Raw genomic sequence first — 12,780 nt, forward strand, 5'->3', positions numbered from 1 at the left:
ACCATTTAAAGAGTTTTCAGTTTTATCAAGTTCTGGGGTATTTCAAATTCATATTCCAATGGGTAGATTTTGATAAGACAAAATATTTTTCCTGCATGTACTGGCTTTATGCAAAATTCCAGTAATAGTTATTTTATTGCTATTTCTATGAACTGTCGGGGCATTCTGCTTTAGTGATGTGTGTTGATTTTGAATAGATTGTGATGATTATCTTTGTCTCTCTGAATGCAGACTTTACAGCTTTCTGAAATGTGTAATGTTGCTATAAGTAAATTCTGCATGTTTATGCATATGCATCGCATCTATGGAAAATGAAAAAGGTTTTTAGTAGCATTTACTTTTTTATTGCAGGAGAATTTTTGAAGTTATAATCTTATTTCTTGGTTTTAATAATTCAAATGAAACAGAACAGATTAGGAAACAAAATTGTTAAAATATGATTACAAAGGTCTTTTCAATGTGCCAATTGAATAGCTGGCAGATAAGGCAAAAAGCATGAGGATTTCCCCCCCATTCCCCCAAGTGTGAAACTCCTGCTGCTCACTGATAAGAAATAATTATTGCATAATCATCTTAACTTGCAAATCTGCACATAATTGCAAGTAACAGGGTGTTAGGTCTGGATTTGTATTTTGTTCAGAACAGTTTTCTCATGTGCTGAGGTAGTCACATGTGAACTGTGTGGGTTGGTTTTGGTTTGTAGGGTTCCCTTCCTCCAGTTTGTTTGTTGTGGAGGGAATGGAATTTATTTATACATAGTCAATTTTACAATGTTCTAGGTTTTCAAACGTATTTTCTTGCACTCAGAAAACCAACAGCAGAAATTCTCACCAAGGAGTCAATGATCTAAACTTCAGCCATTTTTACATAACCTCACCCACACACACAGAAACTCTGGGTTTTGTTTGTAATACTAAATAGTTTTCCTGCTGGAAAAAACCCACTTCAAAAGCAGTTGGTAGAACAGTATTTTTCCTTCCAATGCTGTCCTGTTAAATCTGTAATTTTTCATAATCTTGAAAGACTCCTGCTTTCTGAATGTACATTGGGGCAGTATTTGACAAAAAACTTTTTGTTCAGGCTATGAGTAGAAAATAGGCATGAAGAGAGTAGTATGCATTTAATATTTTGCTCTTGCTCTTGTTTCTGCAATGTCTGATGAAGTAAATAGGGCTGTGCATTTCAGTCGAAGTCATCAAGGCTATACCTGTGGAAGTCTGCTTTTTTCCTTTCTTTTTGTTTTAATTTTTTTTTTAATATTGATCTATAGCTTAGATAAATGAAAGGCATTTTGCAAAGACTTGCCTAACAGGGTGCATAAAAGATCTGGTTGATTTAAGTTATTTGTGCTGCATTTACATTACATTCTTAAAGAGATTGTATACAAAATTTTGCCTCAGAAAAAAAGACTTTAAATTTCAGGTTAAAAGACCCAAAACACCAAAAAATAACTGAACACATCCCCCCTGGAAACACCCCCACATATGTTAGTAACTTATTGCTCCTCACTATTTAAAAATATATAAAAAATTAACCACTTCACACTAAAATATTAACTAGTCCTTCCTCATGACTGCTCAGTCTCTATTCTGTTCTAATATTGGTTTAACAGTAGAATAATAATGACTGTGTAAACAATATGCATTGTGTTTAACTATTCAGCAGTGAAGATTAATTATTAAACTCATAACAGGACAAGAGGGGAAACTGGTGTAGTTGTTGCACTAGTTTACATTTACTAATGCTTTAATTTTCACAGAGATGTAGCATATACTTCCATGTGATAGGCCACAGAATGCCAATTATAGTAAGCTGAGTTTCAGAATGTCATGAGAGCTTCTAATAAGGTGATTAGAAAGGGTTGTGCTTTCTTTAAAGACATTGTTTCTTTGCCTGCTTTCTGTGAAGGAGAGTCCAACAAAGGCCACGAATTTTCTTGCTCTGCAGGAATCCAAATGAAGTTAGTAGGCTTGGTCACGAGCATCAATTTTTATAGAATAGTCATCTTAATCAATTGGGTCAACTATGTGGGTAGTTGATGTTAAGGTAGCTTTTAATGGATTGTGTTGTACAGAATTAAGATGATTGTGTGGAAATTCTGACTTGTACGGTCTGTCTAATCTCAACATAAAATAACAGTGTTTTTCTTCTCATTTTGTGAGATTGTTCTCTGCAGTTTTTTAACCCCTTTTTTAACTTTCAGAAAACAAGTATGAGATTGAAAATGATTGAAATAATGTCATGATATGGAAGAAGACAAGCTGTTTCCTGTAAAGTAACAATTAGAAGTAGTAAAGGCAGCAACAGTCTGAGCAGTTTTAACTCTCAAAGTTGAAGCAGATCTTATGTTTCTAGATTCTAGATGCTACTCTGCTTTACCTCTGAATATTAAGCAGCTTCTGTGTGTGGTTGAAGTCCTTCATGTTTTGTGTGCAGGGGTCAACTGCCTCATATATTCCATTAGGTCAAGCGGAAGACATCTGTGCTGTTCTGAAGTTGTGTTGTCTTGATGAGTAGTGGTGAGATCAGTGATGTTTCATGTAACTACATTTGTTGTTCAGTTTGCTTTTTAAGGTCTGGGAACTTGTATTGGAAAAGAGAGACCAAAATATCAATCAGAATTAATTTTATCCTTGAAAACCATGTATCTTAAATGTGAATGATGCATCTGAGTCACACGTATGAAATTTATGGCATCGTGCAATAAAGGAATATATCCTAATGCTCATGGACCTTTAACTCTGGCCTTTTGAAAGTTTATGTTGGAACTTTGTATTCTTACTGTATCATTTAAAAGAATCAATAATATGACATAATTTTAGCTATAATTGAAGATTCCACTCATTTAAGAGTTTGTGGATGTGTAAGTAAGTGTATGGATCGGGGCGGGGGGGAAATCTATCAACCTCAGCTTCATTTACTTACACTCTACTTACTGGAGCTGAAGGCTTTACCATCTGGAAGTTGGAAACATTAGAATGAGGGATTTCATTACGTTCAGCAGAGGATACTTTAGGTTAGATCTCTTTGGGAATATTTAGGGTAGAAGAAAGGAGGTTAGGTAAATTAATTAATGAATATGTAACTTAAATTCCAGTTTGTGTAAATTACAGTTGGTAGCAAATACTGCAGAGAGAAATATGTATTGAGATTTTATTGGTCTGGAACTGACAGAGGACTTAAATTTTTTTTTTAATGGTTATTTTTATAATGTAACCGACATTTATTTCTATCAAGTGAGGATTTTACAGCTCAAAAAAGCTGCTTGGAATCTACAGTTCGTATTTCTAGAACTGTTTCTGCATGCATTTCTTTTCTTTGGAGACAGCACAGTGATCTTTCTGAGCATAATGTTAGCAGTCCTACTCCGAAGTATGCGTTGAGAGGTTTATAGTGGTGGGTTTTTGTTGATTTTGTTTTGGTTTTGGATTTTGGTTTCATTTTGTTCCCAAAGAAATCCTGTTTGAAGATTTCTCCTAGCTCCTGCCTGTTCATTTTTAGTACTTGGCACTGAGTGTCCCTTAACTGTGGTTTTGCAAGTGTTAGTTTGCTGTTTGTTTGTGGGGTTTTTTTTTTCCCCCTAGGCTCCATTTTTACTATGCATTTTCTATCTTTAGTTAAGTCTTTCTAGATTTAATTTACTTCATGAACCAAAACAGTGAACCAAGAAGGTGTTTGGGAGAGGTAAGGTTACACGGAAAGTAATTTGCATGGAAATGTTTTCGTAAGTAAAGAAATTAATGAGTTGTGGACAAACTAGCATAGGAAGAGTTATTGCATATGAACTGATGGAAAGGGAGGACAAGCCTGTATTGTTTAGCGTAGGATGGGTTATCGCACAGGATCCTGACAAGAGAATGTTTTAGCTTTAGTGTAGGATGACTATGTGTAGTTGTTTCTAAGGAAACGTGCTGAGAGAATAAGGTAATATTTCTATGGCTAACTTACGTGTGTGTGTATATATATATTTTTAAGTGCGTCGAGTCTTTATAATAGAAAAATTAACATGTGTTTTGCTGTATTTAAGGCTGCAGGATATTTTCTTTATTATAGTATTGTTTCCAAAATCCTGGAAGGGAGTACTTTCTTCAAATATAGAAGATAAATGACTCCTTCCACATTCTCGATCATCTTAACTCTTCTCTTTTCTGCTTCATTCATTGCATGAGCTCTTAAGAGCAGGATTTAGCTACAAGTGTACAACTGTGTTTTGTTCAGGTTCTTAGACTCTGAGAGACAAATGAGACTTAAATTTTTCTCTGGAGTCACCTGACTTAGCTTTCTACAACTACTCTGTGCAATACAATGAAAACACCAGCTTTTAAATAATTTTTTAAGCTCTGTTATAAAGTGTCTATTTTCAGTGTTGTATTTTCATTCAAATTGCCCTAATTGTTTGTCTTCAGCAATTTTGTATCTGCAAAGCACAGTTTCGTTGTAGTAATTGTAGAAAGATAGAAGGTTTGGCAGCTGAGCTTTCTGGTGCTTGAAAAGGCACAGAAGATAATGTAGGGCTTAAAATGGCTTAAAGCTGTTTGGAACAAATGGGCTGTGTCTTTACCCCTCTTTTGGCAGCAGCTGAAATTGATGCGACCTTTTTGATAAGAAATGGAGCCCACTGTGCAAGTATGGTACCATGAAAATTTACAGGAGTATTATTAATAATCTTTGACTTCACCATGGTGAGGCTTTCTCCCATCATTGTCACATAACTTTCTTTGTTGCTGGTTTCCAAAAAGAAAGTTTTTTAGCTTGGTTATTGCTAGTGAGTCAGAGTAGGCAGGGAAGAAATGTCTTATCCAAGCTGTTTTGCATGACTAAGGCTTGTCTAATAAGGCTGGCAACCTAAATCCCACATATAGAATACGTCAGCATTTATATTTTGAAGTTGGAATGCATGTCTGACTGCTTAAGCTTGCAATTAAATTACCTAAGAACTGGAGTTGGAAGAGGTCTGTCTTTCTATTAAAGAGAATGCTTGAGCTGATGATTTAAATTAATAAATGTCCAGAGAATGTTTTGTTTCTTTCTGCCTTTGTCAGTTTTGTACCTTGTAGAAGTTTCTGTTTCTTTGTGCTGTGGAGCAGTATGGCCAAGAGAGTTCTGGCAGAATGCTTGTACCTGTTTCTATCACCAAATTGCAGTTGTAATTCTGATTTGTTGAGGACAACAGTTTTTTAATTTATTTTTTATGTTCTTACCAAAACGGCAGCTTATATATGATTGTGATAGAATAATATATTTATGTAGATGCATAGAAGGGAATCACAATGGGTTTTGTGATATGTTTATTGTAAGAAGTCTATGTTATAATACATGTACTTTTAAATAAGTACAAGAAGCAATCTACCAAAATTGAACATCCCCAAAACTGGTTTTATTTTCTCTTGGGATCAGATTAGCCTAAGAGTCAATCCCTTTTCCAATGTGGAAATCAAACCATACCGTGGCTGTTTAATATAGTCTAGCATGTAACTTGACAGTAGCTGGGTGAAGCTGTATACACCTATATACTGACCAATTAAGGAAGGAGGTGCTCCTAGAATAGTTTTTTTGTAAAGCATATCAATTAAGTGCTAGTTTACACCATCATTAATTTTTCTCCTTTCCTCTTCTTGTTCTACAAAGAAGTAATTATGTAAAACAGATGTTATAATATTTATCTGAAATCTCTTCTTAGTGCCCTCATATTTTATGATAATGAGTCCTACTCTTACAGTATGAGAAACAGTATACTGTTAGCAGTCTAACATTTCTACCTTGTTACATTTTAATGTTTTATTTTGTATTACTCTTACAAAAAAAATCCATTCTACCTTCTCCACCACTTAATTCCATGTGCTTCTAAGACACGCAGTTCATATTCCTTTGAATTTCTAAAATTACTTGCATATCCAAGTTAGAAGTTATTTTTCACAATCTTTGACATTAACTGCCTCTTAACTACTTTTCTGCCTTATACCTACTTCTTTTTAGGTTGCTTAAATCAAAATGCAGGCCAGTATTTCAAATAAGAGGATATTATCAATTTTGTACGCTCTGCTTAAATGTTTTCAGATTTACTTTGTACCACTTCTGTGTGGTCAAACATCTCAATTTCTTTTCTGGCTACTGATACATTCCGGAGCTGATATTTTCATTAAGTTGTTGAATATATTACCCAGTCTTTTTCCATTCTGTTTTTTAAACCTCTGCATTCAGGAATAACTCATCATGAGAAGTTCAAGTTGGTTTTTTGTTATCTGTCCAGTTTCCTTTCTCCAGAGTTCACTGATCTTGTTAAAGTGTGCGTGTGTGTGGTGGGGAAACGTTTTTCCTATGTAATTCTGACTACCTTATCTCATGTTGTCTTTTATCTATTCTGCTTCTCAGAGTGTTAATTATATTAAATGAAGGTGCTCTTGTTACGGCGATATGAACATTCTGAATCAAAGGAATTGAATGTAGATTTAGTTCAGAGTAAGAATGCATTCTTGATGCTTTCCATGCTACTTTTTTACAGAAGTAGCATGGAAAAATCTTTCTTTAAATATACTTCTATCCATGTTCAGTAATGAATTACAGATATGAGAGGAGTGTATATGTAGCGTGGAAGAACAAGCTATATCGATAATTGGATTTTCTGTTCTTTTAGACCTACTGTCAGCCAGTTCTCTTGCATGAGTGGCACTGGAAAGAGATCATGCAGCTTGAAGCTTTATTCTTCTTGTTGAGACAGTCCAGCTTTTAATTCCAAAATATTCTTGCCATAGCCTTTGAGGTAAAAATATATAATATTGTTATTTAGCATGCAGCTAGGACTCAATTACATTATATACATCATGACATCTAGTATATAATAGCCAAAAAGAATGGAGTCATTTTTGAAGTGCATCTCCCGTTTATGTAACCTCCCCCCATGTATTTTGAAGCCAGTATAAAATCCTGGCTTCTTTAAAACAAACAAACAAGAACCCCAAATAAAATACAAACCAACAACAAAGAAATCTCTGCATATTCGAATAGTCATATCTTCTTAAATGTCAAAATTATTAATATCTAATTGGTAGTGCTTTTTTTCCTTTTTAATCCTCGCTGTAATAGCTGGTATATCTGTATAGCGAGTGCTGTTGGCTCTGATTATTTCAGTAATCATTTTGCTGTTGCAAATTGATCTTGGTTAGTGGCCTAAATGCAGACTGGTAAATAATAATGTATTTAGTATGTTTTCACTCTAAATGTAAGCGTAAAATGTGCTCTCTGGTTAGAAAAGTTGATTAAACCCTTTCTCATGTCTATTACTGTAGAAGTCAAAAGTTCCTGGGCGGTTATCAGAGTTTTACATTTCATTGTGTTGATAGTATATTACTGTAATAAGTTTTATTTGAGATTGATATTTTCAAAGACAATAATGTAGACAATGGTGAATTATATGAAAGGTATCTTTAAAATGGGAATCTATTTCTAGGTAAGTAAATATAAGGATGGTAATTTAAACATAATCTCATCATATTTCAGCCTGTTGGTACTTAATTTTCATTGTCTCTTGGTGTATATATATTTTATAACTAGTCTAATCCTCCCTCAACATAAGTGTACCTGGAAAGTTGAAGTTGTGAAGTGCTATCTCATATATCTCAATGAAAGTGAAGTTCTTAAATGTTTAGACCGCTCATGTGTTAACATCAGGAGTTAACCCATGCTTTCATACTTTTTTTATTTGTGTGCATAGCAAGAGCTAGGAGAGTGCTTTTGCTTGGTAAAATTCTGTTTAGATCTCAACTGTAATTGGCAGGTACACAATGCAAGACTGACTTCCTTTAACAGCCTTATGTCTCGTATTCTGCCACTTTATGCCAAATGAATGTTTAGGAGAAAACATTTTTATTATTAAGTGCCTTTTTTGGGAAGCTTTTCAGTAATTGTTTTTTATATTAGATTTTAACATTGAGTGACTATATTCTCAGAACTTTTCTGTTCCATGCTTTAGTGTGAATTTAAGCTTGCTTGTTTGGTATGTAAGGAATATTAACAATCAATCCATATGTAAAAATATTTTAGTATATTTAATTATTACTGTTACTAATAACTAAATTTCTGCTTAGTTATTATGGTGCCTACATGTAAGAACCTTTGAGTCGTAGAAAAAAAAGAGTCTAATCTTTTTAAAATAGACATGAGAAATCTCTTATATTCATTTTGTTGTGTTTGCTTTGGGAGAGATGTCAACACTCTGGAAATGAAATTCAATACTCTTAGTTCAGGCTGCTTCAACTTTGAAAAACTATGCACAGGATTTAATGCAGTTGAACCAGTTTATTTTAGAGACACACCCACATGGTGCTTGATTTTTTTAAAATTTTTTTTCCCCCCTCTCCCCCCAAAGGTGCAGCAAACCAGGGAGGGAATGTAAGCACAAGGTGTGTTTTACAGATGCTCTTGTGAAAATCCCAGAATACGGTCTGCGTGTCAGGCTGAGACAAACACCCAGCTGTTGTGCTTGTGTTCCTCTGTAGCAAAAGTGGCAAAGTGCATCAGGTGCAGCCTGGCTGGTGTGGTGCAGAATGGGGCAGCGCTCCCTATTCCAATGGGGCGACTTGGAGGGTGAGCACAGTGGGGAGGCACAGCCCTGGCACTGCGCTAAGAGGGTCGCTGTGCTTTTGTTAAGCGTTCATGTAGGGAGTCAGTGCAGAGTTAGTCAGGTCATGGATTTTTACAGTACACTATCTTGCCTGTTTGTACAAGTCCTTCAAAATGTTTTTAATATCCAGGCAGATAATTTCAAAGGGAGAGATGATTTGTCCTAAAACCAAACTAGTAGAGTAATCCTAGCTGGAATAGGTGTGGGCTACTTCTGTATTGATACAGCAGACCTATATGTCTACATCCTTTTTAAGCTACATGAGCAAAGCAAACTTTGACATCTGAAAAAGTCTTCCAGGAAGGATGCAACTGTAGCATTGCAGAAATGGATAGTTTGTGTTTATGTTTTTCTATAAATGTTGTGCGAGACTGACATGTAGATAAGGTGCTTTTCCTCCTGGGATATAATTCATGTTACTGGTCTTTAATGTACACCCCATCAAAAATGTTCTGAAAGTGTTAGAAGAACTAGCTGTATTTATATAAGCAACCACACAAAGCTGTATGTGGAATTTTCATTGAGATCGTACAGTAGAGGTGGCCCAAAAGGATCTATTGTGTAAAGCTGTCTTTCCCCCATTCTCCTAACAAATACACAAGATGCACTATACGGTGTCCTTTTCTTCAGGGATGAATAAGCACAAGATTCCAGTGGTAGATGCCCCATATTCTAATATTTTGCATACTTTGGACATTATTACATACAACTTTAACAAAAATTCTGCTGCTTTTTCAAAGTAGAACGTTTAAAATCTTATTGTACCACATGTAAGAAAACACTGTGCACTGGATTTTGTTTCTGGCATTGATCTTAAAGGACACAGGACTGTGAAGCTCTGTGCTTCAGCAGTTGTTCTCAAGATGGCTGCAGCAGGTATTTGCTTTGGTTCTGAAGCTGACTTACACTGGAAGAAGTCCCCAAACAGCGCTTGCTTGAAGGTTGATGCATGGCAGAAACATTGGGAGAGAAGTATGTGGGATACTGGAGGGGAAGGTCAACTCTTCCTTTTTCATGGTAGCTAGCCACTAGATGGGCTTAACTAAAATATCAAACTGCACCCAAATTTTGACACCAGCTCAGGTTCAGTTCTTAAAATTATGTGAGTTGGCTTGTATGACAAACAGCTATATGTGGACTTCCTCTAAGACTCAATAGACTTCTGTAAGATAAGTTAATTTCTTAGGCGGGTTAGGTGTTATGCCAGTGTGATACTTGACATTTTTGACTTAACATAGTAGTAACATTGGGATCTCTATAGCATTTGCAGTAAGGCATTTGAATCATTCTTGCAACTCTTGATGGTTTTGTAATTTCTTTAGATATTCTAAGCTAAATCCTGACCCAGGAGAGTTGCTAGTTCTTCAATTCATTGACTTCACTTATTTGTAGTATTGTTTTCTTACTCCAAACTACTACATTTTTACTGGCCCAATGCATGTGTTTCTTGATAGCATTGTGTGTTTCCTTATTTCTGCAACAGTTAGCTTGCTTAGTGTTCTCCTTGCAGTCTTGCTCTGAATTTGTAGGGCAAAGAACATTTGTTGCTACTTAAAATATGCAATAGTGTTTGGTGCTCAGTGTAGCTTTATTGAATACACATTTTGCTTTCCTGTTGGAGCTGTGTTGCATAGTTTCATTGCTGTTCACTGGAGTGTAAAGAGAAGGGAGATTTGTGTTTTGGCATGGGTGTTGCTGCTGTTGTTGAGTTTTTTGTTTGTTTGTTTTTAAGCATAATCTTAATTTCCCCCTTGCATGGTTTCTCTAAGGAAATAGTCAACTTCACACAGAGTCAGTGTAATCTCACAAGTTGATACGGTGCTGGAGGAGAGCAGCTTCTTGCCTCCAGATTTTAACAGGATCTTCCAAACTGAAGTAATCATTTGGGGGAGAGGGGAATTTTTGGCCATGAGTCACAGCTGATGTTTGCCTCTAATTTAAGGACAGTTATTTACTGCTTTCTGTGTGTAAACCAGTTTGAACCCATACACCCCATTTGTGATGCTATGTGCATTTTTTTTTAATTATCTTCTACTTTTGGTTCTAGAAAACCTGCAGATTTGGTTTGTAAGCAAACTGACAAGTGAATGAAGAATTTTGAACTGTTACAGCCTGGTTCTCCAACCGTGTCTGTGCACATGTGCTTGTGTTTAGTCGTTTTGTGGGGAAAACTGTACAGAAATAGGAATCCCCTTGTCTGATTTGCTGGTATATAACTGTGATTCTTGCTTTGGGGCTGAAATAACCTGAGTTTCTATCCAGGAACTTAAAACAGCTCTGAAAAGGCCTGTCTGGTGAACTTCCAGGATCTGGATCTTTGGTTTTGAGAGATAGCAGGTTAGGTACAACTGAACCCCTAGGTAGCAAGCATAATAACGTAGAGCTAGTTGCAACCCCATAACACTTCTTGAGAGTAGTGTATATCAGATACCATGTCTGGGTGTAAAGGTTGTTTTTAGCATGTTGGAAAACATGGGAAGCTTCTAGAAGTCCTGAATCAACTCTTGTAAACCTGATATTCTGTCTTGAAGATGCGTGCCTGATAATTACAAGAAACAACTGGTAATAAGCTAAATACATATATATATATACATATTTGTCTTCCAGGTCTCTTGTGCAAGTTTAAAAATCATTATGTAATCAGCTACAGTGTGCCTATAGGGTAGAAATTTGTTTATTTTATTCAAACTCCTCATAAATATTGTTAAGGAAAGAAGAAATTTTGAATTTCATTCATTCAGAAGTATATTTAAGATTTCTGCAACGAATTGCATTTTTTTAAAAAAACCCAGTTGATTTCATAAAATTAATAGAGAACATTGGTTTGTGTATACCATCTTGTGATAAAAGCTTTCACTTGCAGTGCAGTGTGAAAAGGATGGTACCTCCTGTTAGCTTATCTCTAATTAGTGCGGAGGAGGAAGAAAAAGGGGGACCTTTTAGTAATTCAGTAATATGGAAAAGTAATTACTTGAATAAGCAGTATGGAATGAAATACACCCATTGTCTGTATACCTCAATTTCCTATTAGAGGTCTCCAGATACTGAAATCCTCTAACTTACCTAGAATGGGCTCATTTGTGTGTTGTTTACCTCATCATCAGCATGGAGGGATCCTGCAGTGAAAGGTGAACTTTAGTGTAATACATGATTTTTTTGCAATGACATTGAAATTTTGGCTCTGTAAGGAATATGTATTAAGAACAATGATAGTAAGGAAGAGTCTGTAATATATTCCAGTTAAGAGGTGTATGTTCTCCAAAGTCAGGGTATTGATTTAGCTCATGTTTTATAAAAGTATTACTCTTTTCTTCGTGTGGAGTCTTTCCTGCACTGTTCTTTGTAAGAAATGGTGCTTCAGTTTTCCTTTCTAGTGTGCTTACAGTACTGTGCCACATAAGGATTTCCACATATGTGATGAAGCCTTATTTTTGGATGAATGCAATTCCTCCCTTCTTCCCCCTGCTAAAATGCCACGCCTTTTTTTTTTTTTTTTTTTAAATGGCAAATTGCTTTGTTACAGAAGGACCCATATATGCTTTTAGTGGATTTGATAAACTTGAATTTCTGGTGTCAAAAAATACATACATCACTGTTCACTTTACTATATTTCTCTTTATTTTGTGATCGTCAAAGAGTTTCTTTTCACCTTTCAGAAAACGGGGCAGTACTTGAAGGCTTGACAAATGCATCCCAGGTTGAAAAACTGCTGCATTCCTCCTCCTCTTCCTCCTTTAGAAAATTGACTTCTTTAAAGAGGTAAAGTTGAATATTACACTTTCTGTAGAAAATACGTTTTTTCCAGGCAAAGTGAACTAAATCTCAGCTTCTGTAGTGTGTCCTGTGGTGTTTTAAATTAACTTACAGCCACGTCTCATTCTGATGACTGATATCTGTTTCCCTATTTATTGAAAAGGATGTCTTTGGAAACCTTTGTTTGCAGAGATTTATTTAGTTGTGTTGTGTTATTTTATCGAATTGTCAGTGCTTCAAGCTGAAGTAAGTCACCCAAGTGTTACTTCAATTTAAATTAATCTAATGTTATTTCTGAACCTGATATCTTTAGGATATTTAAACACGCTTTAGAATCTGAGGAGTTTGTATTCGGCCACGCAAAATGCTTTATGTAGCCCTGTTCATACAAAGTTGCTAACATTGAA

General features: G+C 35.5%; 1 protein-coding gene across 14 annotated transcripts in view; it reads left to right on the top strand.

Moving 5' to 3' along the window:
* Window positions 1-12,780, top strand: part of LOC129207999 (hyccin 2) — a 78,522-nt gene that overhangs the window by 10,431 nt on the left and 55,311 nt on the right. For 10 of the 14 annotated variants that reach the window (XM_054829981.1, XM_054829985.1, XM_054829984.1 and 7 more), the window contains one exon: window positions 12,277-12,379. The gene's annotated coding sequence lies outside the window, so the exon portion shown is untranslated. Of the gene's footprint in view, window positions 1-3,878; window positions 3,925-4,575; window positions 4,683-6,634; window positions 6,761-12,276; window positions 12,380-12,780 lie in introns of those variants that run through there. The other 4 variants (XM_054829986.1, XM_054829988.1, XM_054829987.1 and 1 more) reach the window with 3 other exon arrangements.

Source organism: Grus americana, chromosome 6 (genome assembly GCF_028858705.1).
Source record: "Grus americana isolate bGruAme1 chromosome 6, bGruAme1.mat, whole genome shotgun sequence".
Taxonomy (NCBI): Eukaryota; Metazoa; Chordata; class Aves; order Gruiformes; family Gruidae; genus Grus; species Grus americana.